Source organism: Macaca mulatta, chromosome 3 (genome assembly GCF_049350105.2).
Source record: "Macaca mulatta isolate MMU2019108-1 chromosome 3, T2T-MMU8v2.0, whole genome shotgun sequence".
NCBI lineage: Eukaryota > Metazoa > Chordata > Mammalia > Primates > Cercopithecidae > Macaca > Macaca mulatta.
The window spans coordinates 17,996,000-18,001,699 of NC_133408.1; the positions used below are offsets into that span (position 1 = coordinate 17,996,000).

General features: G+C 44.5%; 1 long non-coding RNA gene across 1 annotated transcript; it reads right to left on the bottom strand.

The window, feature by feature from the left end:
- Positions 1–1,047: 1,047 nt before the first annotated feature.
- LOC144340049 (uncharacterized) lies at positions 1,048–5,416 on the bottom strand. Its single transcript, XR_013415778.1, has 2 exons — positions 5,225–5,416; positions 1,048–1,252 (listed from the first exon to the last, which is right to left on the bottom strand). It is a non-coding gene; the product is annotated as an uncharacterized LOC144340049 (long non-coding RNA).
- Positions 5,417–5,700: the final 284 nt, after the last annotated feature.

Below are 5,700 nucleotides of genomic sequence, written 5' to 3' on the forward strand. Positions count from 1 at the left end.
ACATAAAAATAAAAAAATTTAAAAACCTGGCCAGGCGCGGTGGCTCAAGCCTGTAATCCCAGCACTTTGGGAGGCCGAGGCGGGCGGATCACAAGGTCAGGAGATCGAGACCACAGTGAAACCCCGTCTCTACTAAAAATACAAAAAATTAGCCGGGCGCGGTGGCGGGCGCCTGTAGTCCTAGCTACTCAGGAGGCTGAGGCAGGAGAATGGCGTGAACCCAGGAGGCGGAGCTTGCAGTGAGCCGAGATCGCGCCACTGCACTCCAGCCTGGGCAACAGCGTGAGACTCCGTCTCAAAAAAAAAAAAAAAAAATTTAAAAACCTAAGAGCCACCTTTTTTATGCATAATGAAGAGCCAAAGAACGTGTTTTCATAGGAGAAATACTGATAATAAAATGAAAATTTAAAATGGATAATGTGGCAAAGATAGGATGCCAAGCAAAGGTTATCCTGGACACACAGAACATTTTAAGCAACCTACTTCCATTCTCTCCCCAGCATGACTGTCCGTCTGCATAGAGTGACCTGAGAAGTGAACCCAATAGATGCCTTGTGGCTTCTTGCCACAAGTCTTTCATTATCTTTGCCTGTGATCTCTCTTCATATGGTAAAATCTATAATGGGTCAATATCATTCCATTCACCATGACAGCATCTTCGGCCCCTCTCCATAAGGAAAAATGGGATTGGTGGCTTTGGGGCTGATCCTTTATCAATAGGAGGTATCATGTGCCTCCTATGTAAAATGGGAAGAATTTTACCGATTATATGAATTATTATTACTGTAACCTCTCCCCATTTACCCTACTAAAGTCTTCTTTGCTTGGTAGTATATTAAGGGCCAAAATATGATAAACTCTGCCCAGCTCCCTTGCTGTGATAAAATACTCAGGTCTGATTCTACTTTTTCTCAGGCTATCTGGGTTGGTCATTTTTATTCATTCCATCCAACTTACCCATGTCATACTCTGGATATTTGAACGGACTTCTGATCATGAATGTTGGAGAGATACTGTAGAACCTAAAATGGGCTGCCAAGTTTTTCATTCACAAGTATTTATTGAGCACTTCTTTTGTGCCTGGAATTGTGTTTGGGGCTGGAGACATAAACCTGAGGACTAAGGCAGCTCACTCTCAGGTGGAGGAGGCATCCTGGCTATAAATTATTGTGATAACAATGTGTTGGGTGCTTTTGGAGTTCTGAACTGTAGGCACCACCTTCTCAGAGCTTCCAGAAAACAGCAGAGGCAGCTACAAAGTTTGGACAGAGGGGTCACAGGTCTATGCAAACTTCTCTAGTCCGCTGTAGTGACCCCTGTTCTGTGCTCTTCATTGTTTTCTTTGAAGAGCGCCCGGGCTCCCACCATCTGGAAGAGGGATAGGGGATGCCATGGCGTCAGCTGCCCAGGCTGCCCTGCCTGCGGCCTGCTCTCTGCTGCCCCCTGCGGGCCTCCAGTAAATGGGCTCATGTATTCCCAGAGACATTTGCTTGAACCTAACAACATCCTCCACCATTTAAAAAGCAATTCCTGAATTCCCAGCTGCCACAGGAGAGAAGCAGAAACAGTAACCCTGAGCCGGAATCTCTCTCCAGGGGCCCTGTGGCTCCCCACATCAGCCATGCGTGTGTGCTGACTTTTTTGCCTCGGGTATGGACACGAGGTCGTTGACAAGGAACCAAGTCAATTTCACTCCTCCCCCACGGGGAAACATTTTTCTGAACCCCACTAGCACCCTCTCTTTGGGCCCATAGATCTTTTGTTTATCTGTTCTAAAAGTGAAAGCATTAAAAAAGAGAGAGAAAGACAGAGAGAGAGAACGCCGGTGTTCCCTGTTTTTCCAACTTAACAAGTCAATTGTTTATGTGTCTCTTTCCTGCTTGAAAAAAAGAATAAAGAATACACCTAAGGGTGCAGATAGGGTGGGGTTGGAGGAGACCAGCCTTCAGGGAGAGTACTGAGCACCTCCGGGGGAATGTGTCCCCAGTTCAGAAAGGTTTTCCCTCAGTCATCACCCATCCACGGCAGCCCTTGAGGAAAGACCCCCATAGACCAAGCTGATTAGCCACTGCGGCTCTTTCTTCATTTTTTCCTGATTGGTACCAGCCCAAGGAATGCAGATCCCAGTGTTTCCTTTGCAATGTGCTCCCTATGTCCCAGTCAATTCACTAGCGTATTAGTTTGCAGGAATTTTTGCTCAGTAGAACATTAGAAAAGACCATGGAATATTGTTATTTCTAAAATTATTTTCTACTTTTCTTTTTTTTTTTTTTTTACTATTTTTTTCTCTTCCTCCAATCAATTCCTCAAATTCCCCCACCATCCACATTCTCCCAAGGCTCCTGACGATTGTTTAGCCCAACTCTCACCACCGGCTTCAGAGGCTGTTTCCTCCTGATTTTCCAAATGAGGCAAAATGAAGCTTCAAGCTCACAACCAGAGCAACCCAGTGCATGCTTCTGCGCACATGATGCAGATGTGCTTTTAATCTTTCCTGTACCTTTACAAGCAGATCCTCCCAGGCTTCTGCAGTGTAGGAGAACAGATATGCTTTTATTAAAACTAGTATCTCAATTTCAGTAGCTCTAAGTTCCCACTTGCTTGATGGCAGTGCTAAAGGAAGCCTCTCAGAGCCTCCTCTGCAATTCCAGGCATTCCAGGGTGGCCTTGCAGGACAGCAGGGAGGAAATCTGCTCCTGGATTTCAACCTCACCTGCTGCCCACTGCCTGTACCGAGGAAGGCACCTTGATGAGATATTGCTCCGTGGCTTTCGGACCCTCTGAGAGAATAGGGGTCATGGATCTCTCCACTACAACTCTGGGTACCACATGGTAGCCACCCCAAGGTCACAAGCCGCCTCAATAATACTAGGATCATGGTCTCGGTCACCTTTTCCACTTAAGCCCTGAAGTTGCTCTGCTCATGCCTGGATTCGCAAGTCCTTCGGCTTCTGACTTAACCTACTCCCTTACTAGGGTTGAGAATTGACTCTGACATACTCTAGAAAGAGGGCAGGACACAAGTGCCCCCGCCCCTTGCATACCCTTACTTATTCTCTTATTTCTTTTTTCTCCAGTCGCCTTTGTCCCTACAATGGGATGAATCGTGTCTTCTCTAAAGATATACCCAAAGCAATGTAAGTGTTCATCAACAGACAAATGGATAAAGAAAATGCAGTGCATATACCCAATGGGATACTATTCAGCCATTAAAAAAAAAAAAAATGAGATCCTATCACTTGTAACAACATAGATGGAACTGGAGGTCATTATGTTAAATGAAATAAGCCAGGCGTAGAAAGGCAAACTTCGAATGTTCTCACTTATTTGTGGCAGCTAAAAATTTTTTTTAAATTGAGCTCATAGAGATAGAGAGGAGAACGATGGTTACCAGAGACTGACAAGGGGAGCTAGTGTAAGGTGTGGGGATGGTTAATGGGTATAAAAATATAATTAGATAGAATAAGATCTAGTATTTGATAGTACCACAGGGTGACTACAGTCAACAATGTACATTTGAAAATAACTAAGTATAATTGGATTGTCTGTAACAAGAAAGGACAAATGCTTGAGACAATGGATACCTTATTTACCTGGATGTGATTGTTACACATTGCATACCTGTATCAAAATATCTCATATACCCCATAAATATATATACATATTAAGTACACACAAAAATTAAAAATTAATAAGTCCCAGCTACTCAGGAGGCTGAGGCAGGAGAATGGTGTGAACCCAGGAGGCGGAGCTTGCAGTGAGCCGAGATTGCACCACTGCACTCCAGCCTGGGCGACAGAGCGAGACTCCATCTCAAAAAAAAAAAAATGTTTTAAGGATATGTCCTGTTTCTAAACTCCAATACACATGAGTGTCATCGTATGAAAACACGTCTTTTATAGGTCTTCAGAGATATAGTTAAGGATCTTAGAATGAGATTATCCTGGATTTCAGTTGCACCCTAAATCCAATGACTGGTGTCCTTACAAGAGAAAGGATAAGGAGATTTTAGACACAGGAAGGAAGAAGGCCATATGAAGATGAAGACAGAGATTAGAGCGATGCTGAAGATGAAGACAGGAGACTGGAGTGATGCTACCACAAGCAAGAAACACCAGGAGCCATCAGAAGCTGAAGGTGGCAAGGAAAGATTCTCCCCTAGAGCCCTCAGAGGGAGTGCGGCCCTGCAGACACCTTGTTTTAGGACTTCTGGCCTCCAGAACCATAAGGGAATGCACTTCCGTTGTTTTAAGCCATCAAGCCTGTGGTAGTACGTGGCGGTCCTATTCTCTCAGAGGCTGTGAAAGCAATATCTCATCATGATGCCTTCTTCAGTACAGGCAGTGGACAGCAGGTGAGGTTGAAATCATAGTCCAGGAGCAGATTTCCTCCTTGCTGTCCTGCAAGGCCACCCTGGAATGCCTGGAATAGCAGAGGAAGCTTTGAGGGGCTCCCTTTAGTGCCGCCATCAAGCAGGTGAAACTTAGAGCTACTGAAATGTTGACACTAATTTTTAATAAAACCTCATAAAAATATAGCTGTCATCCTACTCGTGAAGCCCCAATCTGTCCTTCTATTTGTTTCTGCAAAAAAAAAATTAAAACTCAGGCAAATAGAAACTGGAGTAAAAGGTGCTTCTCACCCCTCTGGGCACAAACAACTGAGTCCTAGCTGAGTACAGTGCTGGGTTCGTCTGGTGTCTTTTCCTTAAGACCATTTTGTTGACACTCCTTAAACTTACACACTACATTTCTTAGGGTTCTTCCTGCTAATCTTGTAGACACTAGTTAGACAACATGTGAATAGACTTAAAATTAATGTACTTTACCACTCACTTTGCAAATCAATGCACTCTCCCCTGCCCACCAACAAGCAAAGCAAGCCATCCATAAGTTGAGAATTGCAGAACCCACAGTTCCTGTAGTTTATGTCTAACTACCCAAGATAAGGATTATTAGGTCTTTCCAGACTTCCTCACTCAGCATTCTAGTTGACAGCAGGCCTCTGTTCTCAGGTCACTCTCTGGAACAAAAACATTTGAATTCCTTCCAACCAAAAAAAAAAAACCAACCAAACAAAAATAATTATGTTCTGACTCTCCACCATGTTCCCCGCTTATCTATAACTCTCTCCCCCTTGCCATACATAAGAGGCAATCTTCTTAAAAGAAAAATAATCTTTGGGGAGCTATGGTTAAAAGCATCCATTTTGACCTTAGACAGACCTGTGTAAAGCCCCAGTTCCATAATTTAGCGTGTTATTCTCTCCAGATCTTGCTTCTTTCTTAACTAAAAGGGGAAGAGCCCCAGAGTTATGCTACAAGAATACAGTGAGATGAGGCGGTTGTAGAGCTAAGTAAACAGAAAGGCCTGTAGAGGATAAAAGGGTAGTGAGTCTCTGTACAGCCCAGGAAAAGGATAAAGAGAGAAGAGCTTGGAGTTAAAGGAAACACATGAAGGACTCCTCGACCTCTAGATGGGCCAGCAAGGGACTGTTGCTCAGCCATCAGGAATCAACAGAAGGTGACTGAGCAGCCACTGATACAGGCCCTACCCGTGGCTTCTACATCCCTCTTCCATCACAGCACAAGCACCCAGAACACTAATTGGCAGTGCCAGAGACACAGCAGGTACTCAGAGACGGTTTACTTCCTGCAACCAGAGAGCAGAATACATGGTGCCCGAGGCAGGGCGATGTGTC